At 45.4% G+C, this 24,501-nt stretch overlaps 1 long non-coding RNA gene across 1 annotated transcript in view; it reads right to left on the minus strand.

The window, feature by feature from the left end:
* Window positions 1-10,925: 10,925 nt before the first annotated feature.
* Window positions 10,926-24,501, minus strand: part of 4933406K04Rik (RIKEN cDNA 4933406K04 gene) — a 30,718-nt gene continuing 17,142 nt past the window's right edge. Inside the window, exons 7-8 of the long non-coding RNA NR_015512.2 lie at window positions 21,265-21,462; window positions 10,926-11,338 (exon numbers count right to left, since the gene is read on the minus strand). This is a non-coding gene — a long non-coding RNA (RIKEN cDNA 4933406K04 gene). The remainder of the gene's footprint in view (window positions 11,339-21,264; window positions 21,463-24,501) is intronic.

Below are 24,501 nucleotides of genomic sequence, written 5' to 3' on the forward strand. Positions count from 1 at the left end.
GCTAAATTCAACCAATCAAACTGATACTTCCATTTTTAAGTTGGGATGAATTCTTATTCATGTGACTACATAGCACAGCCCTCTCCATTTACCAGACCCCCACATCTTTCAGTCACCACTGTTCAAATATTCCTTGGATAATACTTGGGGTAGAGGTATGTCTGCAGAGCCCAGTCCAATTGAGAACTGTTGTAGTTTGAATGACAATGGCCGCATAGGCTCACAGGGAGTGGCACTATCAGAAGTTGGCCCCTTGTTGGAGTAGGTGTGGCTCTGTTGGAGGAAGTGTGTCACTGGGGAGTGGGGGGGATTTGAGGTCTCAGAAGCTCAAGCCAGGCCCAGTGTTACTCTCTCTTCCTGCTGCCTGCCAATCTAAATTAGAACTTCCAGCTACCTTCCCAGCACCATGTCTGCCTGCATGCTCTCATGCTCCTTGCCTTGATTATAATGGAATAAACTTCTGAACTGCAAACCAGCCCTAATTAAATGTTTCTTTCACAATAGTAGCCATGGTGATGGTGTCTCTTCACAGCAATGAAGAGGACCCAAGGACCCAAGTTCAAGTCTCCGGAACCCTTGTAAAACCAGGAGCATTAACACAAGTTTCAAAGCTCAGCACCCTTCTGGTAACATGGAGACGAGGATCCTAGGAAGGTTATGAGCCTGCTAGCATATACCAACACACACACACACACCCCATGCCAATACACACATGTATATATACATGCATGCACATACACATATACCACACACCATCACACACACATGTACACAACTATGCACACAAGTACACACACACCCCAATGCACACATGAACAAACACACTCCCACCGTCCACAAATAAATGAGTTGATGAAGGTGGAGGCTGGATTTATTAGTGATAAAATTTTCCTTACAGGTTAGTTTGGAAGGAACCAGGATCCAATTTCCAAAGCATAACAAGAAGAATTGCCAGAGGCAGATGGAAGAAATGTTTGAAGAAAGAAGAAACAATCAAAGGAATTTTTGCAGAAGTTGCCAAAGGCAGAATAGGTCAGAGAGACTTGAACATTTTATACTTGGGCTGAAGATGGAGCCCCAGACTATGTGGCACGAGGAAGAGGGTCTCATCTTGCTTGAAGGGTATGCATGAGGGAGCATAGAGTCTACATCACATAGATTCCTCTTGGAGGTGACCTTACGTGTCTATCATTAACCTTGTATCAGCATTTGCCTCTGAACATTAAACTCACTGACAGTGCATAGTCTAGGCTCCAGTGGACACATAAGTGTGCACTAAAGTGGGGCACAGCTCAAACTCCAGCCCATAGGTCAGCTTTCTAGGCTTGTGGGTGCCCATAGGGCAGTGCTAGCAATAGGGTCTGAGGCACAGAGCTTTCTGGGAGCATGGGGGTGTCCTGGATGGATGTCAGACCCCACCAGCTCCTCACTCAGCCCCAAAGCTTCTTTCACTGTGCAGCTTTTGGGTCTCAGTGGTTCCTCCCCTATATCTATCAGTGGGGGCCATAGGAAATGTGCAAAATGAATGGTAAATTCTGGCTTGGACCATGGAGTTCAGAGATTAATTATTTTCCAAAATGGCGCTCTGTGATCACATGTTTTCCCCCTACTTATAATACTGCATAGACTGTTAGGGCGTGGGTCCATTCGCAGGCTCCTTAGGAGACTGCTGAACATGTAATACATGTGAATACTTTCTTTATAGCCTTCACACAGGGAGCACTTGGCAGGGCACAGATAAATAAGTGAATGAATGAATGAATGAATGAATGAATGAATGCTTACTTTTAGCCCATCACACATCTAATTTTGATGCTATCCTTTTGTGTGAGATATTCTCTCCTCATCCTTGTTCCCACCAACATTAGCATTGGTAGAAACAAGCAATAAAACCAAAAAGGAACGTTGCTGTGTTCAGACCACATGGCCCTTTATTAATGACACTTCAGAGCTCTGCTCCTGGCCCAGGTTGGCAAGGGAGAGCTTGTGTGCTCACAGAATGTAATTCAAGTGCCAATAAAAGTTGATTGCAGACATATGAAGTGTACGGACTGGGGGTAGGTGCCTTGGATGGCTTACAAAGAGGGTTTCGGGTTACATGTGCTGCATGGGCTTTACAGGAGGCCCGACTAAAGCCACAAACATCTACACACTCCCTTTGGCTAAACATTGAATAAATAGGATCATGTTCTCATCCAAAACTGCATCCGCAGGACCACAGTGTGGAAAGGCTCCAGATTATCTATCAGCCTTAGCTCTTAGTGTGGGCTGGAGAGACGCGAGGCAGCTAACTGACAGGCCATCTTTAAGTGGGATGTCCTTCCTGGTTTCAGAGGTGAGAATTTACAAAATTGACTTATAAGTATTATTAGTATTATCATGTTAAATTATTTTTATATATTGGAGCAAGTCTATGCTGTGGCTATGAGCATGTGTGTGTGTGTGTGTGTGTGTGTGTGTGTGTGTGTGTGTAGTGTAGGTATTCATGTATGGGGAATGTGTATGTGTTCATGTGTATGTGTGTGTGGAGTAGTGTATGTGTTCATGTATGAGATATATATATATGTGTGTGTGTGGCATATGTGTTCATGTGTATGTGTGTGTGTAGTAGTGTATGTGTATGAGATATGTGTGTGTGTGTTCATGTGTATGTATGTGTGTGGTATATGTGTTTGTGTGTGTGTATAATTGTGTATATGTTCATGTATGGTGTGTGTGCTGTGTATGTGTGTGTAGTAGTGTATGTGTTCATGTATGATATATATATATATATATATATATATATATATATATATATATATATGTGTGTGTGTGTGTGTGTGTGTGTGTGTGCGTGCGTGTGTGTGTGGCATATGTGTTCATGTGTATGTGTGTGTGTAGTAGTGTATGTGTATGAGATATGTGTGTGTGTGTTCATGTGTATGTATGTGTGTGGTATATGTGTTTGTGTGTGTGTATAATCGTGTATATGTTCATGTATGGTGTGTGTGCTGTGTATGTGTGTGTAGTAGTGTATGTGTTCATGTATGGTATATATATGTGTGTGTGTGTGTGTGTGGCATATGTGTTCATGTGTATGTGTGTGTGTAGTAGTGTATGGGATGTGTGTGTGTGTATTCATGTGTATGTATATGTGTGTGTGTGTGTGTGTGTAGTAGTAGTAGTAGTATATGTGTTCATGTATGGGGTATATGTGTGTGTTATATATGTGTTCATGTATATGTGTATATACGTCTCCCTATATCTCTGTCTACTCTGCTTTTCAAAAAGTCTCTCACTGGACAGATTGCTCACCAGTTTATCTATTCTGTCCATGCAATGAGCTCCAGGAATCAGTCTGTCCCCTTCTGTTGGTGCTAGGGTTGCAGGTGTACACGGCCACACTCAGCTTCTCATGTGGGGTCTGAGGATCGGAACTCTGGTCTCCTTGGCTGCCTGACAAACGCTTTAGTGGCTGAGACCTCGCCAGCGTCCAGAGAAGTACTGCTATGAAAACTTTTCTGTTCACCCCCAAAAGGAAATGCTCAGATCCTCACTGGCTTGCTCCAAAGTCTTGATTCTGGGATCGCCCAGGCTTGTGTTAGGACCTATGTCGACAGCCAGCACAGGGCAGTAACTCCGTGGCAGCTGTTTACCCCACAGCACAGCTGGCCCCAAACAGGAAATGAGAGAGACCTTCTCCAGGGAAAACTGAAGGAGTTTTTGGTGAGCAGAATGCAATTATCCCAGCTGGAAAGGTGCCAGGGTAGACAGTGCACACCCAACTGTCTCAGGCATGGACGGCTCTCCCCACATTGACTGTCTTAAGCTGAACACACATGGAGAATATAATCAAGATCATCTTAGCCACTAGCAGCAACCGTGATAGTAGTGATAAGTAGGATATTGTTCATGAAGGCTACCTTTTCAGCATGAAGTGGGGATGGTCTTGGAGTCAATAATCCAAGAATGACTCATGAGCTGTTGCATTGCCGGGAATCACCTCTGCAGAGATTTTGACAGCCAAAGACTGGTCTATTCATTTGAGTGTGTGCATATGTATGCCTGTGTATATGAGTGTGTGTGTGTGTGTGTTTGTAATGCAGGTGCCACTGGAGGCAAAAAGGCAGGGGGCATTGGATCCCCTGAAAATGGAGTTACAGACAGTTGCAAGCAGCCGTATCTGGGTGCTGGAGACTGAACTCTGACCTCTGCAAGAGCAACCAATACTCTTAACCACTGAGCCATCTCTCCAGCCTGGAGGGACGAAGTCTTGAGTAGCTGTCAAGGGACAATTCATCTGGGGATAGCTGGGCCTGCTCCTGTCAGTCAGAGAACTGGTCTGACTTCCAGCAGTAAGGGTCCTCACTAGAGATGACATTTGTTTTAGCCATTTATAAACTCCCTGCAGCCTCTTCTTGTGTGCACACACAGCAGTCGGGAAAAGGACTGCAAATGATGTGTATGCTTATCAGCCCAGCGGACAGACAAGAGGGTGAGTGTGAAGGGATGAGAGGACTAACTTGCGATCACACTTTCCTGAGAGGTTTTGAAGAGGTGAACGCTCCGTGGTCCTCATCTCAACCCCTTCCCACAGCAAGCAGAAATGAGGAGCCCCGTGCCTTGCCTCCTGAGCTGCTAATGGATCTCTCAACATGTTTTTCAGTGCTAGGTTTTTAAAAAAAAAATTATGTAAGGTGTAGTTTAGAAGTTGGAGCCATCAAAAAGTTCAGTCATGACGAGTTGACTAGAAAATATATTTGATAATAAAAATTCAGTTTAAAAAATGGATTACATAATCCATTTTGCTAAACATAGCTTGCAGGAATCTAATGAGAGTCATCTCCGAAATCAATCACTTGAGAAAGCAAACTTAAAAGTTTTTGTGGAGTCGTGTCCTGATAAATGATAGCCTCTGACAGAGCGTCTGGGTAAATACGGAGCACTCATGATTGATCCCAGAGAATCTTGAGTTGTTTGAAAAAGAATATTTCATTTTTATATTCCTATGTGGCTGCCGTGAGCGACACACGTGGATTCAGATTCCGGTTTCCGCAACAACTCGGTGACCTTGGAAGAGGCCCTTCATTCTGGAGTGAGATGTCAGGAGGTGGGACGGAGCTGACAAACGGAGAAGAGATGACATGGAGACATGATATATACAGAAATGGCCAGGATGACATCTGCCACACAGGATGTGTGCCAGAGCCTTAAAAAAAATCATTTCCTAGAGTTATTTACAGTTATGCTCTTTCAATCAAAATGAAATACTAAAAGAACCCACAAGGCACACTCCTCAATGAATATATTAATTCATTTTCAAGATTATCCCTTTAGACTTGTTGAGGCATTTGAGCTGAAAGGCTGAATGAACGGAATAAACTGCTCTGAAGGTCTATGGCTATGAAAGCCATCGCTGAAGTAAATAAATAAGTAAATAAATAAATAAATAAATAATAATAAAAGAAAAGGAAAGAAGCAGGAACGCAGCAGAGAAGGCTTTCAGGCAGTCAGAGACCCAGAGCATTATGGGAGGGGTGTCATTAAAAAAGTTAGTCTTTTCTGTCTGCTTGGTTCCGTGGATTCATTCATTTACTCGCATTCGTTAGATGCCCATGAAGTGACAGGCAACGCGTGCTAGATAATGACAGTGTACTTATTTTTTAAAGGAAACAAAGACAGAAAGTGTGCTCTTTGATCTGAAGGGGGAGCAGATCCAGAGACAGCTAACTTTCCCATAATATTGCATTTCTTTGGAAGGGATGGTGAGTTAAACCCGGAGGCTCTTTTAACGGTTCTAGATACATTTCAGTATCCTCTTCTGTATGTGTGGTTTATGTGTGTGTCCATGTTCATGTGTGTGCGCACACGTGAGTGTGCGTGTGCACACGTGAGTGTGTGTGTGTGTGTGTGTGTGTGTGTGTAAAGGCACATGGAAGCCAGAGGTTAATTTTGGGTGTCTTCTTTTCTTGCTGTTGATCTTTTTGTTTTGTTGAGACAGGACCTATCACTGGATCCAGATCTTACAATGTAGAAAGCCTGGCTGGCCAGTCAGCATGAGGGATCCTCTGGTCCTTCTGTCCCTGGCACAGGGATGACAGGCAGGTACCACCATCCATGGCTTTTTGCAGGAGTGTTGGGAATCTGATCTCAGGTCCTCTGGCTTGTATGGTCAGCATTTTCCTGAATATCTCCACAGCTTCCCAGGGTTCATAGACACCACATACCTTTGGTTTTGTATTGTCAGATAAGACAAGAGGTGATGAACATCATTCCGGTTACTCTGGTGTTAGAGTTATGCAATAATGACTGGATCTGCAGCTCTGGGCCTTGGTTAGGAACATTTTTTTTCCCCGCCAAAGGAAACGCACATGTAAAGAAACGATGGTATTTTTAAAAATGTGGGCTCTCTGGTCCAGGGATTTGTACCTATGCAAGGCCAAGCCACTGGGGACCAGGAAGGACGTGTGTGTGTGTGTGTGTGTGTGTCCACTTCTGCATCTGATTTTGTCTGTGTCAACCGTTCTAAGAATCTATCCAGAGTCATTAGTTATCTTCGGGAGTCTGATCTTGTCCTCTGTAGGGTTGTGTAGTATATTACATGGTCTTCATGGCATTGCCGACCAGCTTTTGATGCCTCTACATCTTATCTCTGTTTCATCAGCACAGCCACGAGGACACAAGAGAAAGCAGTAGACAATGGAGGGAGTTATAGGAAAGGTGACCTGGTGACCCTGGAGTCCTCCCTGGCCTGACCACCAGTCTCTCTCCTCCATTAGACATTGCTGTCTGCAGCCCTCTCTTTGCAAGTTTCCTTCCTAGTTGAATTGCTCTGCACGCTGTGCGTGACAACCAGTTTCCGGAGAGACGAAAGTCTGTGTTGTGGCTGAATTGCATAGCCCCACCCGTTAAGGTAGTATCTTCATCCTGCTGGAGCAGCTCCTTTCAAGAAAAACCCAATGCTCATTATCCCTTTTAATTTCAAAGCCAAATCCTCTCTTCCTAAAGCATTTCTGGGAGTGGGGTGGGGGTGTGTGTGCTCTCACTTTGTAAAACTACCTCTGTGGCATTTCCAGATGATGGTCTGCGTTGAGAACTCAGGGCAAGGACTGAGGAGAAGTTCCATTCCGCCTAACACCTGTCCTAGGCTCTGAGGACATTTTCTTACTGGGTATTTTCTGTTTGTTTGTCTTTCTTACCCGTAGAACAAATGGATTAGAATCTGATCATCTTCAGCAATTTCTTCATTAATTTAGATACCTACCAATTTACCTTTCACGACAGGTCATCCCTGGCCCAATGCGCATGTTCGTGGGCATGCGCAGACAGGTTTGTGCGTGCGTGCGTGCGTGCGTGCGTGCGTGCGTGTGGTGTGTGTGTGTGTGTGTGTGTGTGTGTGTGTGTGTGTGTGTGTGTGTGTGTGTGTTGGGGGTGCTGTGGCATCAGTGCGCATGTGTATGGAAGCTGTCAGTCCATCACGGTCAGTAATCTTCAAAGGCGTTTTTGTGATCGAGTTGCTCACTAAACCTAAAACGTACTGATTTTTCTAAGAGGACTGAGAAGCAAGCCCCGGGGATCCTTTTAATTCTTCATCGGAATTACAAGCACGTGTTGCTACACCCGGATATTTATTTATTTATGTGAGTGTTGGGATCTGAACTCAGGTCCTCATGCTTATGTGGCCATCTCTTACCAACCCAGTTTCCTCCACAACCTTAATGTGCGTTACCTTTCTTTCTTTCTTTCTTTCTTTCTTTCTTTCTTTCTTTCTTTCTTTCTTTCTTTCTTTCTTTCTTTCTTTCTCTCTCTCTCTCTCTCTCTCTCTCTCTCTCTCTCTCTCTCTTTCTTCCCTCCCTCCCTCCCTCCCTCCCTCCCTCCCTCCCTCCCTTCCTCCCCCTTCCTTCCTTTCTTTTTTTTTTTTTTTCTGTTTTTTGTGTTTTTTTGTCGTGAGAACATCTCAAGCCATGGAAATGGCTTGTGCTTGTTTTCCCTTCTCAGTCTATGGGAGGCTGGAGCCACACCGTTCTTTTCACAATCTTTGGGAAAAGGGACATCTCAGGGTATTAACAATAATGTCATAGACCAGGCTTGTCTTGTCACCACCATAAACTGGAACGTCACTCCAAGGAATGGCTTGAGAACCCACAGCCACATCCACGGGACTTCCTACTGTGGCATAGTCCTGGTGACAACCACAGGTTGCTTTTGTTTCTTCTTGAACATCTTTCGGGGCAGGCTCTGGCAGGCAGCTGCAGCTTTTCTATCAGGTTAGGACATGGTGAGTAGGGAGAATTAAATTTAATTTAGACAGGACTCGGGTACTGTGCATAGTTTACATAAACTCTTTTGTGCCAGTAAAAGGGGTTATGCTTAGCTGTAACTGGGCTCTGGAAAAGGCCATGGAGTGTCATAGCATTTCATCACGTCTTCCTATGAACCTTCTCCAAAACCCCCAAGAAGGAAGTGTTGGGAAGCCGTCTTTAACATTAGCCAGTAAGCCACACCCCTGCACCCCTGCACCCTCACCATGAGAGTACACCATATTTTCCACTTCTTCAACTTGCACTGGCAATCTGTTTTAGCATAATTTACACATTTACACATTTTAGAGAGAAAAGCACGCAACTTCAATTCCAAAAAACATAAGCACTGAAGCTCGCCTCTGCGCATTAACTTTGCAAAAAACACGAAGGGGCCTCTGCAGCAACCCCGTGCAAAGCACAGACCTCTGTGGTGTCAGCATCAAGAAGTCCTCAGTGCTTGGCGCTCTCCAAACGGATTCTGTGGATGGACTAGCTATAGCTTTATTTGGCTGACAGACCTTTAGCTACATTTTCAGGGTCAGCATGCCCGAGTCCTGTGGTCCATCACCCTTCCACACCTTGTGACACAGTAGCAACGGAAGCCACTAGGAGTTCAGCTTTTGAAGGCTGGAGAGGCCGTCTTCAGCTGAGTATTCCCTGGAGAGCCACTTCGCAGAAGAACCTCTGGCCACGCGTGATTTTTGGGGCTCAGTGGAGACTGAGCTGCTTGTTCCTGGACAGAGGCATTCTTCAGTGGTTCAGGATAGGGGCCCAGTTTCACCTTACTCTTTCTCCCTCAAAACTAAACCCTCTAAAGATGAGTCAGCTCCCTGGGACTTCATCTGTGTCTCTACACGAAGACGTAAGGACAGATCTCTAATAATCCTGTGGCAAGAAATGTAGCGAGCAGATGGGTAAGGAGAAGCCATTCACACTGCACTCCACTGACCCCAGGATTCTGTTCTGCTTTTCGAGGATGGGACAAGAAAGAGGAAGAGATAAAAGAACAGTCTCTTATCTCTCTTAGGAAAGACACTTTGCATGACCCCCCCTGACAGTTACCTTCCTACACATGGTAATTGAGTTCCTGTCCTACGCAGCCAGGTTGCTTTCTTAAAAAAAAAAAAAGGCGATTAAAACAGATTTACTGGGGGGCAGGTTGACATTTCTATGGACTAGAAACATTTCTTTGTTCATTTTGTTTGGGGAGTAACCTTTCCTAAAGGGTAGATTTAATTTAGGGAACACTTCATTAAGTGGAGCTCATCACTAGACGGAGGGAGCATTCCAAGGGTGACAAATGCCACTCTCTCAGGAGCCTGTGCTCCCTTTTCCAGTGGCTGACACTTATGGGGACGGAGGGGCTTGGGGCGGGAGGGAAGGGGGAACATCTCAGATCTCTCTCCTTTCTTCCCACTGTTTCCTTTGCTTGTTCTTTGAGTAAGTGGTGGGGTCTAGGCATGAACTGTTCCCATGTGCTGGGGCCACAGAACTGGCTTTCCTTTAGGGACTAAGTTACTCTTGAGTGACCAGTCTTCCCTTTTCCCTCAAAGAGACCTCAAGGCAGTGGAGCTCACTGGAGATCTGATAAGATTTGCTGTGAGCCGAGTCATGGGAGGGAGACTGGAGTGTCTTGTAGAAAACTTCGAGACATGAGATTGATGGGCTTGATTAACTAGGGAAACACAAAGCCCGTGGGGAGACACAGGCAAAAGCAGCATGCATTGACTGTCTCCTCCTTCTGGAACTTTCTATCAGAGGCCAAGGAGACATTCCCAGGAGCCCTGGGTTATCTTTGGCAAGGGCTTCTGCATGACAACACTACTTCTTCTTCTTCTTCTTCTTCTTCTTCTTCTTCTTCTTCTTCTTCTTCTTCTTCTTCTTCTTCTTCTTCTTCTTCTTCTTCATGATTTTCACTCTGTCATTGGCGTGGGGGAAGGGGTCCCAAGTTTCCTCTCTGCCATCCTTCCTGTTCAGTTGAGAGTTCTCTTCTGGTGAAATTTCAAAGAGACCATTTTAATCCAGGTCTTCAAATACCTCTTCAACACTCCTGCTCTTGGAGTCCCTTGCCAAATACCAGGGTACCACCTGCCCTCCCCTTACCTGGAGTAAGGAGCCAAGAAGTATGAGGTCATGAGGAGCCCTCACCAGTTAGATTTAGAATCCAGCATAAGCTGCCTTTGGCCACACACCATGACTTACGCCTGTCTCTTTTAGTGAAATGTATCCAGACCAAAATCTTCCTTAGTGTATGTAAAAGCGTAGCACATTTTCAAACTAAACAATCTACTAGCTCTACAGCATTTAGAAGTTAAAAAAAATTCTTTATGATTTAAAATAATTTTTTAAAAAATGAATCGATTGTTCCATGCATGTTATTAACAAATGGTTCCTGGAAAAAGTTTCCTTTCTTCCCCCTTCACATTTTCAAATTTGTAGAGATTTAAAAACAAGACCCTCTGGTACAGAGAAAGTACTCTGCATGAAGGCCCCTCAGGCTTCTTACAGGAGGGCAAAATGATAAAATTTTCTATGGAGGGCAATTTGCCAGTGTGTGTTGGGAACATTAAATACATCGGTACCCTTTGACCTAGTAATTCTATTTCCAGGAATCCATTCTACTCAAGTAATCCAACATAGATAGCTACTTGTACGAATTGGTTTATTTAAGCACGACCTACAGTCAGGAAGAGGGGGGACAAAAAGGAGGTTATAAAATGCCCGAAAGAGGTGAACAATTAGGCAAAATATCAGAGATCAGTATTAGGCTACGATTACAAAGAAATATTAATGAAATGGGGGGAACTGGATCTTGAGAGTTGGGGTCCAAACACAGACTTCAACAGTCTCAGGAGAGTGTGAACCTAACCCCATAAAATATATGTGCATAGACGACGAGGCCGCGCCATTCCTGCGTTTTCATTATTGATTATCGTCTCAGCTTAGATGACAGGCCCGTTTCTTCTTTGTTCTACTTTCTCTCTGCCATTAACATAAAAATTCAAAACATTCCTAATAATAATCGAAAAGTTGAGGCCGTTTCCAGAGAAGTGAGTCTAGCAAGAAAGATGCAACAAAGAGAGTTGGGCTAAGTTCACATTTTTTTTTTTTTCTGAACCAACTTGTGCTTCTAAATTAAAATCCTGCCTCTCCACACACTGGGTTCCTGGAAGCTGACCAAAATCTGCTCAGTAATATTAATTCTACTTAAAAAAAGCGGAGGGAGCATATTGAATCGCATTTGCGTATGGTCTGGGTGCTTGGGAGAAATCAGTTGGTAAGTACTAAAGTGATGTCTGAATGTTTCTATTTGCATTTTGAAAATTGACAGATAATTGAAAGGAATTGGCATGGAAATCTCTCAGAGGAAGCCTGCCTACAGAGGCATCCTGGTGCCCAGAGTTTTGTTGCAGAATGTTCTAGAACTGCATACTTCTTTAGTTGGGGTGGCTTCTCTGTTTACTTGGGAGAGACTCTGAAGAGCTCTGTCCTGCTAGAAAACACCTGAAGGTCCTCCTCCCCTGTATTCAACAGTCAAAGCTGCTTCATTTTCTTCAGTTACGTTTTCTGAGAAATCACTGAGTTCTACACACAGAAAGAAAGAAAGAAAGAAAGAAAGAAAGAAAGAAAGAAAGAAAGAAAGAGAGAGAAGATGAAAAGAAAAAAGTCACCGGAAACAGCAATCGTCTTGGTGTCTTTCAAAGTCCACAGAGATACTTCAGAGAACAGTCTTGGTTGACATTATTTCTTAATTAATTTATTAGCTTTTTAATTAGAAATGGTAGCCATAGCTTCCCAGGAAGCGAATTCCCACAATGCCTATTTTGAAGTAGTCAGGAGGATTAAACAGTATTTTAAAGGTTGCAGGCGTGCCCGAGCTATGCATGCTAATATAGTTCTAAAAACAGAAATTATATAGAAACATGAAAAAGAAAAAAAATTGAAAAGGAATAAACATACTTTGTGGAGAGAGGGAGAAATGAAGGAAGGGAGTGACGGATGGGAGACAGAGGACCAGAGGGCGAGCAACAAAAGCCATTGAGGGGTTGGAGATCAGACCCCTTCCTGCAACTTCAAGCCGCGAACCTTCCCTGGGGGCAGGGCTCCGAGCCCTGGGAAGCCTCTCTGAGAACGTTGGTGGCCTGTTTCTGTGTGAGCATCCTGATTTCCACAAAATGTATTTATTTAACAAATGTCACCCCAAACAGGTTGGCAGCAGATGAGGTTTATTTAATGGCACTAAAACAGGTGAGACATGCCTTATATTTTCTGGGTCTGTTTATGCTTCTATAAAGGGTATAAAGGGGGGGGGGAGCTAGTTACAGCTCCTTACACACCCAGACTGAGCTGAGGTGTGTTTAAAACACACACACACACACACACACACACACACACACACACACACACACTTTGCTTGGTAGCCTGTTTAGAAAACACACATCTTTTGTATTTTTCCCCCCAAAGCAATGCACACCGTTTTTTATTTTACTTTTTCCACGCCGAGGGCAGGATCATGGAAACTGGACAGTCTCGGTTTATTTCAGTGCCCACCTGCCTTCTCTTTGGAATGGGTCTGCTTCAAGCTTTGCCATTTCCATTCTACATCAGTGATAAGTGCCTTTACGTCTATATCCCCTCCTTGCTTTAGCTGTATTGTGCTTGAGAGTGCCCTGGCAGCGAGAGAGAGAAAAAAAATAAAAAGGCCAAACAAACAACAAACACCCCCCTCAAAAAAAAAAAAATCCAACCAAAACCCACCGTGTCTTCCCGGCCCTTTCATCTGTAACCTTTCTCCAAGTGAATGCTAATTGAAAAAGAAAGAACACACTAATCTTGGAATTTAAATGCATTTAACAAAACCAATCTCACTCTAAATTGTTGTTTCGCCCGCTCCCTTTTCCCTAACAGATGTCGGGAAACTGCAATTTCTATTAAGAACACTTGACTGTTTACTGAGCTTGGGAACTTCAGCCCCAGCCTGCATCAATCTAAATGCGTTTCGAGACGTCAGGCCCCAGAAAAGTGCAGACTGTTAGTCGGTTATTTTTAAATGTAATCTTCACATAAAGGAATGACAGCGCTTCCCTCCCTCACTCTGTCATCCCTTCTTTTTTAACGACGGCATCAAGCACAGGCAGAGAGAGAGAGGGATTTTTATGACCCGTTTCATTTAAGTTGCTTGCGGCTTGAGCTAGTGGCTTTAGCATGGGGCGAATGGAATTATTAGTTAAGTTTATGAAGTTGAGCGCAAGGAAACACGCTGTCTGATGTTCTGGACCCCACATGCCTTGCAAGGAGGATGAAATTCAAGTGCCTGGTGGTGCCAGACCCAGGTATGGATGCAGAGCCTGGAGCTGTGGCCAAGGGGATGCTGTAGTGCCGGTCCCTGGCTAGTCACCAGCTGGCAGAGCGAGGTGGACCTTGTGTCCAGATCTGAACCTAGAGACCCTTTACACACATTCTCCTAGCCTCATCCTGGGAGCATCGGCGTGATCGTTATCGTTTGTTTAAAAGCACTCGTTTAGCGCTTGGCATATAACATACATATATTGCGGGCTCAAGCTGTGGGATTTTTGCGGCGCTGTCTGCACCAGGATGCAGGGCCCCTTGTCATCCTGCCAGTACCAAGCTGCACAATTTGGAAAGATGTATTTTCAGAATTCTCACCATTTTGATGTGTTTTCCCTCTCCGGTTTTCTGTCCCGCTTACTTATTAAGAATCGGGGGGGGGGGGGACTGGGGCAAAATGCAAGACAGGGCAAGCAAGGGTAAGTTAAATAAAAGAGGAACACAATCCAGATGTGTGCCTGTTGTCGGAGATCCACCAGGCATACAGCAATCTGCCTCATCACCTGCCCTCACCTCAGCTCTCACCTCAGCTCGGTGGATGAGGCGCCTCAATCCCACTTGTCCCAGAATTCAAGGCCTGCAGGTGGCTGTGTATTCCTGGCAGGATGGCTACTTAGGAAAATCCTACCTGTGTCCATTGCTCGGGTTGCAGGCACCCCTGGCTCTCGTGTGTGATTTTGCAACATGCCTGGATTTTGCTGGTCTGTAGTAACAGAAAGAAAGAGAGAGAGAGAGAGAGAGAGAGAGAGAGAGAGAGAGAGAGAGAGAGAGAGAGAGAGAAGAGAGAGAAGAGGGAAGGAAGGAAGGAAGGAAGGAAGGAAGGAAGGAAGGAAGAAAAAGATGTTCTGGGGCATTTGTGTCCCATGGCTTGTCTTGTTCAGGTGGAGCATCTTTCCCTCGAACATTTTAATACTCTCTGTGCTTTTGTATCTGAGCATCTTTGGGTAAGACCAGGGCAAAGTGTGGAGACCAGCAGCCAGGTTGGAATAGTCCTGGCTCTGGACCATGGATGGTAAACCTTATCCTTGCCCTATTATCAGTTTTCCCCTTTCAATCACTGTTAGGTTAAGCGAGACTTTGTCCAGGATGAAAGTAATAATAATAATAATAATAATAATAATAATAATAATAATAAATCACCCTCTAGAAGGGATGAATAGAGTGGCTTGTCTCCAGAATATACGGTGAGTTCCAGTCCAGTTTAGCAGAAATTAGAAACTTGGGGATTCTAAACAGGGCAACCCAGGGGCTCCTACTGAGCCTTTCTGGTCTCCTGCTGTGCCTGTCTCTCAGAAACCCCTTTTGTTCTGGGCCTCCCTTCCCTCTCTGCCATTTGCTTCTCTGTCCCTGGCTCCTTTCCTTTCTCCTTGGCCCCTTGCTTCCTTCCTTTGTTCCCTCCCTACTGTCCCTGGTCCTCGTTCCTCCTTCCAGTTTTCTGACTTGATTTACCCCTGGTTATTAGTAGCAGGGGATGTGGTCCCGGAAGGGAAGAGAGCACGCAAGCAATCTCCTTGCTTGCGAAGGACCATAGATGGTGGTGCAGGCCTTTAATCCCAGCACTCGGGAGGCAGAGGCAGGTGGATTTCTGAGTTCGAGGCCAGCCTGGTCTACAGAGTGAGTTCCAGGACAGCCAAGGCTATACAGAGAAACCCTGTCTTGAAAAACAGAAGAAGAAAAACAGAAGAAGAAGAAGAAGAAGAAGAAGAAGAAGAAGAAGAAGAAGAAGAAGAAGAAGAAGAAGAAGAAGAAGAAGAAGAAGAAGAAAAAGAAGAAGAAGAAGAAGAAGAAGAAGAAGAAGAAGAAGAAGAAGAAGAAGAAGAAGAAGAAGAAGAAGAAGAAGAAGAAGAAGAAGAAGAAGAAGAAGAAGGACCATAGATTTCTTCTTGGGAACATGGACTTCACCCAAGTTCAGAGTGACTTTGAGACATAGTCTAGGCTGGAACGCAGAATGGATTTAATGCACTACAACATGAGAAGAGTCCTTCTGCCTAGGCCTGAAGCTGTGGCCCCAATTCCACAAGAGGGATTCAGAGGAGGAAGCCAGGTTTCACTGTGTAGGCTGGGATTCTGTGGAGCCTTTGAGTTTCTTAAGGACAACCCAGGGAGGAGGGAAGACAGGAAGAATTGAAATCAGAAACTTTTAGACTCTTCCTTCTATGCAGAAAGACATTGGATCTCATGGTTCAAGAGACTCTTCCAGACTCATGGAGCAACACAGAGGAGGATCTGAGCCCAGGTCTTTGCTCCCTTCTGGACTCAATGTTTTATTTAACGGGAATGATTAAAGACATAGATAGGAATATCGAGGTCCTATTGGGTGTGGCCTTTCCAAGCCTGAGCCACCTGTGTGGGTTGGGAATCAAAAGAGCCTTAGTGGGCTGGGAATGTAGCATGTAGCACAGTGGGAGTGTTTGTTTAGGCTACACGGAGCCCCGAGTTCAATCCTCAGGATAGTCCAAACCAGCTGTGGTAGGTACTTCTGAATTCAAACTTCAGAGGAAGAGGTTGAAGAAGTTCTTGGTGCTCGCTACATGTCAAATTAGGGGTCAGCCCAGGATACACAAACTCTGTCTTAGCAAGCACGCGAACAACAAAAGAGAGCCTCAGTAAAGGGCTGGTGTGGTTTAGAGGCCAGTACTTGCCCAGGACTTGCAAGGCTTTGACTTTAATCCCAAATATCCAATGTGAACACAACTTAGTGCCCTCTGTGTGAAACCAAGACAACGCAAAGTCCACAGGCATCTCCCTTCCTCCCTTTCTGTCTGTCTCTCTGTCTCTCTATGTCTCTGTATTTCTCTCTCTCTCTCTCTCTCTCTCTCTCTCTCTCTCTCTCTCTCTGAGTGCGTGTACACACGCTCCAATGTCTTGTATCCTGCCGTTGCTGATAAGGCATGGATAACTCAGTTTCTCCTATCAGCTTTGGAGGTATTTTTGACAGACGGGAGGCTGAAACTTTAGCTTCAAGTATATTTTACATTTTATATAGCTTAAAGTGTATTTTCATCCTCTCCACTCAGGGCACAGGAACTGAGCATATTGGCAAGAATGCAAACTTTGGAATCTGATGTAGTTTGGCTTAAATTATTTTCTTTAAACAATATCTGGGTTTTTTTTTTTTTTCAGTGCCAGGGACTGTGCCCATGTGAATTAGGAAAGCAGCTTTGCAGAACTAATGGGGGCTAAGCAGGTTCTCAGAGAGGAAGAAGTATCCTCTGTGTGAACTGGGAGGACACTCCGGGAAGCAAGAGCTGAAAGGAGCCATGGGTGGACCCCGTGCTGCTTCCTTCGGTGTGGAGGAGCTGCGTGCTGACGGTGTGTGTGTGTGTCAGGAGCAGTAGATAGAAGATGAAAGGTCTTTCTACACACATAGTTTCACTTCTTTCATTCAGGGCAGTAGGCGTGAGCCCTGCTCTCTGGGTTTGAAACTGTCAGAATACCTGAACAAACAACATCAGAAATCCTCTAACTTGGTGAGTGCAGAGACCAGCCATCTCCTAATGAGCCACAAACAGCGGCTGGTAGGAGAAGTTCCCATCTGCACTGTCTGATGTTTCATGGGGTCTCCAAATCCTCCTGTGCAGGCGTCCATGGGTGTTTCCCACGCACAAAGGCCAAGTAGAGGGAAAGAGACAGGGCTGTGTGTGGTGAGATGCGTGAAGGAAAACTGCCTAGGTGTTTGTCTGTGGCTGAGAAGAAACGGTGAGGGGCTGCTTGAGGGACTGCTCAGGAGGATCTCTCTGTCTCTATCTCTCTGTCTCTGTCTCCATCTTCTTCTTTCTGTCTCTATCTTTCTGTCTGTGTCTGTCTCTCTCCCTCCCCACCCACCTCCGTCTCTGTACAAATTCATGTATGTGCCCTGTGTGCCTAAAGGTGCACATCTATGTCTGTACCCATGCGCATGAAGGCTAGAGGTTGACATTGGATGCCTTCCTCCATCACTTTCCCTCCCAATTGTTTTTGAAGCAGGGTCTCCTCCTGGATCTAGAGCTTAGCAACTCAGCCAGACTGTCCCACAGTGAGCTCGGGGTTCCCCGTCTCTACCTCCCGAGTACTAGGGTTTTAGGTGTGTGTTGCCACGGGTCCTGGGGATGGGAGTTAGGTCCCTGTGTTTGCATAGCAAGCTCTTTATGGATTGAATCACCTTTCCAGCACTGACAGTCATTAGATTTTAATCCTGGTACCTTTTATCCAAAGATTGTGATGGAATACCCAGTCTGGATAGCACACGTTTTTCTAGAATGTAAGGGGAACGTTGGGTCAGCCACTTCTATGGTGTGACCTTGGGATGTCATTTAAATTCTCTGAGCCCACCTTATCTATTTCTTCACTTGTCAAATGGTGACATTCCCTATCCGGTGGAAAGATACTGCTGCCTATATCCCAGGTGCTGTGAGGACCGAGAGTCCATGGGAAACTCGGAGCCCAGATCCAAATACTGTTCATTGTTCGGTATGGGCCAGCTTTAAGATGCAGAAGCAGGATTCACATCCGGAGGGAGGAGCGGCCATGCCAGCTGGCTTGTTGATGGGAGATTCTCAAGACCTCTGATTCTTTGTGACATTGGAGGTTGTTGCGAGCGTGCGTTTGTGAATGCATAAGGCGGGCGATACGGAGGCATGGGAAGAGAAGACATGCATCCCAGCCTGTTTCCAAATCTGGGTAGATTTCTCATTAGGATAGCATTCAGCTAGTCTCATGAGCAGGTCTAAGAAAGGAAGGCTTCATCTCCGGGCCTGTTTAGAAGTGCACGGCAGCAGCAGATGAGCTCCCTTGAATTCTGTGACTGCTTCGCTCCCCGTCCGGCACAAGCTATCTTTGTTACCCTATCTTTCCCCGAAGCCTTTAGCAATCACTAACAATCCTATTTACTCTGTGTACCAGACAAACACAGTTACAGCTCCCATCTCACTATTTTTATCTAATATTGAAATTTCTCTCCCTAAGAGCAGCCCGGAATACATTATGGTATCTGCTGAATAAATGATGGGCGTAATACACTGTGCAGAGATGGTATTTATGAAGCCGAAATGAAGGAATCACTCAGTTCTCCTTTGAAAGGAAATTCAATTGGATACATTTTCAAGAAAGCAGAGACATGCTTTCTTTGAAATCTCCATGCAAACTTTGAGAATCAAGGCTGGCTTCTTCCTCCCTGTTGGCGACACAGACTGCTGTGCCCTGACAGCGTGTTTGCTCTGTATAGCTTCAGATTGTCGCCAAGTTCCGGGGTGAGGCATGCCCTGTGTCTCTCTAGAGTGGAATGACCTGGCAAATGTACTTAATGGTCTTTGAGACATTACACATCATTCTCTCCAAATGTCTTAGAGAGCAGGGGGAGGTGAGGGTTAAGAGCACCCCCATTTTCCCTGGGGCAACACTTAACATCCGAGTACCACTTCTCCAGTGCCTTTGCCAGCTATGCAATGCACTCCATAGACCCCAGGTAACCAGATTTTGCCCACGCGCTTTGTGCAGGATAGCCTTGATGGATGTGGTAATGATATCACTCCAACTATTCTTTGCTTAACACAATCTTTTATAAAGTGCCACTTTAACCTCCTACACTCCCATGACACACTGGGGAACCGAGGGCAGACGAGGGAGAAGGCAGGCTGCTTAATTCCCTTGAGGAATGAGGTGGAGCTGAAGTTCAGACCAGGCCTGGTGGGTCTGATAGCAAGCTGAAGATAAGCCTTGTGTCTGCCTTCCTCCAGGGGGCATGGCCCCTGTGGTTCTGAGTCCAGAAATAAAATGTAACTATAGTTCTCTTCCTGCAGTTAAACTTCAGAGTGAAGTCTAAGGTAGAGGGGAGGACTCTTCCGTTCTCTTTGTCCTCATCCTGAGATGTTACCTTTCCATCCCATTTCCCCTTAAAGACAGGAAACAGGAATGTGACCAAGAAAGGCCCCAGGGACTGTGTAGTGCGATTGACTCCTTCCCTGACCGAGGAAGAGAGATTTGGGGATATTCAGAAAAGCAAACAAACTCCTCAGGACCACCAAGCTCTCAGCTGGCAGATGCAGCCCAGGGCTGACTGCAGCTTCTCTCTCCTTCTCAAAATGGCCCTCTAGTTATGGGTGCTTCTGGGCGTGTCTCCCAATGGGTCAAGAGAAGGTGTCTCAACCAATTAGCGGTGAGCTTCACATTCAACCTGCTGGGTGAGCCTTTGAACTCCAGCTCTAGCTCACAGCCATAGGCCAGCAACAAAGGGTGAAAATGGTTTTGGTTTTCAACATCCTTGGTACTGCTGAGCAACGCATACCAGGAGAGCATCATCCGAAAACAAGAGTTCTTTAGACAGGTTCAGAGGGACAGACAGGTGCTAAGGAAAGTCTCACAGATTCTAGAATTCTGGCATATCTATATATCTATCTCTGTCTCTGTCTCTATCATCTCTATCTCTATCTCTATCTCTATCTCTATCTCTATCTCTATATATCTTTTGCAACAGAATTTGCTGACATATTTGAAGGAGAATGCATGTGGGAGCTATTCCTAAACAAAAATAAAATATGGAAAGTTGACCCTTTCTTTAAACCCACAGGACAGTTTCATTGAGAAGAATATAATAGCTCAGGGTCTGTGGTCACACTTCTGGTGATAAGGGGTTAGACTAGTGATTGGCAAACTGTGTGCAAGCCCATTCCACAAGTGGGAATTCATTTTAGGGCTAGACAGCCATGTTTTCATGTGTTGCTGATGGATGTCTATAACTGTAAGGGCAGAAACAGGCATTCAAGTAGAGACTACATTGCCTACAAAGAAAACAATTATCCACAGTCTGGTCCTTTACAGGGAGTAATTCATAGTTCAGTAAGCGTCTTTTTGTTTATAACAAACCGAAGCCTTCAGTATTAACTACACATGTTAGGGACTGTGAGTCTTCCCTCTGCTTAAGGGTATAACGACTGTGTCTGTTTCTACTCTGCGTAGTCACCACCATTGGGATGATGCTTACAGAATCATTTCTACAGGAGCAATTAGGATGAATCTACTTTCCCACTTGCTGGAGTTACATGGGACAGGACACATATGTAAATATATTCTTCTGTGGTCTTCATGATCCCTGAGAGCAGACAGAGGAGAGGTTAGGGCCAGGCTGGGCAATGGACTTGTCCACTGAACTCCGAGTTGAAGACCCAACAGTAGAGTTGCAGCCCCCTCTGACATTCCCAGGGCACAGAGACAGCCACTGATCTTCTGGCCTCGTGTTCGCTATAAATTTTGATTCAGCTGTACACTTGTTAATATATTTTTCTTTTGTTGCAGATTGTTTTTCCAGTGAAGTGAATATTAAAAACATATTACAGAAAGGAACAGCCCGCCCGCCTGATTGTTTCTTCGCAAAATGGGCGTGATGATGAGCGAACGCTTGCATTTACATAAACAATCAGTCGACGGGCCCTTGCTGAATGTGAGCATTCATGTTTGATGGCATCCTTATTGCTGCTATCAATAACACGGGTGTCCTCATTGGGTAATAAACATTACAGCCAGTGCGTTTTAAGCGAGTGGGCACTCTGCGAGGGGAGTGGGAGGTGGTCGTCGCTGGGATGATTAGGTTGTGATACAGGCATAGACTAAGAGAGAGCTTGCTCAGTTTCGGGCTGCAGGCAGAATCTTTGCCGAGTACCTGTTGGTAAGTACTGTGAAGGCTTTGGACTCACGGGTGGCTGACACACACTCGGGAGATCTTTCAAGGCAGAAGAGCTCTTTCATCTAGCCTAGACGACCGTGGTGAGGTGTGAGATGATCAGGGATCTGCTTCCCGTGAACTCGTGGCCGACGGAGGTGATGGCATCCACAGGCAGGCATTGACAGGAGCATCTGACTGTATCAGAGGGAGTTAAAGGAGGATATTGAATATTCCTGATATTGGGATTCTGATCTTTTTGCTTGCTCTTATTTCATTTCTGTTGCTGTGACAAACTATCCTGCAAAGAACCAACTTAGAGGAAAAGAGTTTGGAGTATGATTCCAGGGTGTAGTTCATCATTGCAGGGAAGCCAAGCCAGGGACTGAGACAGCTTTTCATATCTCATCCATATCGAGAGCAGAGAGAAAGAACTTGCCCTAGCTTCCTGTTTGTTGGTTACTTACTATTCGGGTAGCGATTTCTAGTCTTCCATGGTACAAGACCCAACTCATGACACGGAGCCAACCACACTCAAGGTGGGTCTTCAGCATACCTCCCCCCTACAGAATAACCCACAGGACAACTGATCTAGATAACACTTGGGCTGACTATCCCTTCTCACGGAGTTTTGGGTTGTAGTAAGGTAGCATTGAAATTTAACCATCACATTACTTTTGGGCTTTGCTTTCTCTTGTCTTTTAGTTGCTGATTTTTACATCTTCATTTTGAGTTTTAGATTTCTTTCTTTTTTTTTTTTTTTTTTTTTTTTTGGTAACTGATCTCCAGTGGGTAAGTTAGTGGATCTGTGTCTATGCCATACTTAACCTGTGAAAAGAGCAAGACCAAGGCAGTATGTGACGTGGTGTGGATATGGGTGATGCCCTCTTCTCCTTACCTCTCACCTCCTATGGCCATCAAGAGAGGTGGCTCTGGGGTCACGAGAACAGGTGACCTGGCTACAGGGCCATGAGAGCAGGAGAGCTCTCCTTGACCCCTGTACTGGTTGGTTTTGTGTGTCAACTTGACACAGCTGGAGTTATCACAGAGGAAGGAGCTTCAGTTGAGGAAATGCCTCCATGAGATCCAGCTGTAAGGCGTTTTCTCAATTAGTGATCAAGTGGGGAGGGCCCATTGTGGGTGGGACCATCTCTGGGCTGGTAGTCTTGGGTTCTATAAGAGAGCAGGCTGAGCAAGCCAGGGGAAGCAAGCCAGTAAAGAACATTCCTCCATTGCCTCTGCATCAGCTCCTGCTTCCTGACCTGCCTGAGTTCCAGTCCTGACTTCCTTTGGTGATAAACAGCAATGTGGATAATGTAAGCTGAATAAACCCTTTCCTCCCCAACTTGCTTCTTGGTTATGAAGTTTGTGCAGGAATAGAAACCCCAAGACAACCCCTCACTGTGTGTAGCACTCAGGAGTGGACCCTGCACCTTGCCTGGACAACCCAGTAGAGCTGGCCTTGCTAGTGAAGGCACAGCTAATCCAGCACTGAGATTGTGAGCACAGGGAGAGCTGACCCAGGCCTTCTCAGGCTGCGGCACTTGGGGAAGTGAGCCCCATGCTTTGACTGAACAAAGTGGAACTGGCTCTGGAGGTGAGTGCTGGTGAGCCTGTCTGAGGGCATGAGAGCAGAAGAGCTGACCTTCTCTTTTGCTAATGACGGCATTGGGTGGCCTAGCCCAAGCAGTGTGGAGAGTTCTCCCTGGTGGTGAAGATAAGGGGGAGCCAGAGGGCCGATCAGTTCAGCTACTGTCCAGGCCCTGATCCTGGGCTTTGAGTTGGCCCGGTCCAAAATCTATATTATCTGTGAATGGTTGGAATGTGTTAAAGGGCCAGTCCTACTGACCCAAAACTGCAGGATCTCCATGACACAGGTCAATGATAGGATAACAGGGAACATCGAATATTGATGGTGTCAAAGGAGTCAGAGACCTGGAACCAGACCAATTTCATTGCAATGAACATTTGCAAGTGAAGATGTGTGGACAGAGGGGTGTATTATGAGACACATTACAGCTTCCATGTTTAGGTGATTTCTCTGCTTTAGTGTGTGTGTGTGTGTGTGTGTGTGTCTGTCTGTCTGTCTGTCTATGTTATTTTCCAGGGGGAGGATACAACAATAAAGGGTGGATATGAGGGGATGGGGAGATGATTTGGATTGGGGTGCATGATATGAAACTCACAAAGAATCAATAAAAAGTTAGAAAGATCAGTATATTATAGCTCCTCCTCCTTTTATTATCTGATAGAATTTTAAAGATCACTAATTGTTTGAGAATTTCATACATCGTACTTTGACCACGTCTACCCGACTCTCCCAATTCCTCCCAGCCCCAGCCCCTTATTCCCCACCCACTCTTCGGGTTCTCATTTCTTAAAACGTATTGAGTCCAGTCACAGCAACATGCTCTTGGGTGAGTAGCCGTCCACTAGAGCATGGTTAACCTTACAGCGGCCACACACTTAAAGACAATGGAATCTCCCCTCTTAGAGACCCACAATTGGTCAAGGGGCAGAGAATAAGAGACTGTAAAGTTCTCAGCCCTAAGTGGGACATCTACCTCACACCCCTCTTCCCAAGCTTGGTTAGGGATCATTGTACACGTGGCAGAAAGACGTAGGAGCCAGGGGTAGTGGGTGACTACAAACCTAACATTTTCCAGTCACAGTAGGGCAGTTAGACAAATGAGCCCATAGTTAGAATGTAATGCACAAGTCCTGTGCACACTCAAACCAGGCAAAAATCCAAGCATGGGATAGGGTGGTGTTCAGAGCCTTTATTTTAAAATATGAACCCTGAAAAAAAAGTAACTTCTTCAACACTGGATCATATTATATTCTAAATAAATATAAGTCTAAAAGTGATATAGAGACAAGTTGCACTCTACAAAGATCATGGAAAGAGATGGCACAGCCTGTGGGTCACAGGTGGAGGCCACAGAGCAGACATGGAAGGGGTGAGATTGAACTTGGCTCTACTGCTTGGAATCTCGGTGTTCCAAGAAGTTTATCCTACCTTACCGAGAGTCAGCTTTTCTGCATACAGAACACTGGTGAGAATTCTCTGTTAGGAGGTTAGTGACTGGTTGTTGACTCTGTAGTACACTCAGGGTAAGCCATGGAGGACTAGCAAGAGCTTTGCCACTGTTTGCTGGTATTGTGGGTATAATGGCAGCCACGCAGAGCTGGGTAGCAAGTGAGCAGGTGGTGTCTGTCCTATGCCGTGTGTGTCCA

The sequence above is a fragment of the Mus musculus genome, chromosome 12, assembly GCF_000001635.26.
Source record: "Mus musculus strain C57BL/6J chromosome 12, GRCm38.p6 C57BL/6J".
Classification (NCBI taxonomy): Eukaryota; Metazoa; Chordata; class Mammalia; order Rodentia; family Muridae; genus Mus; species Mus musculus.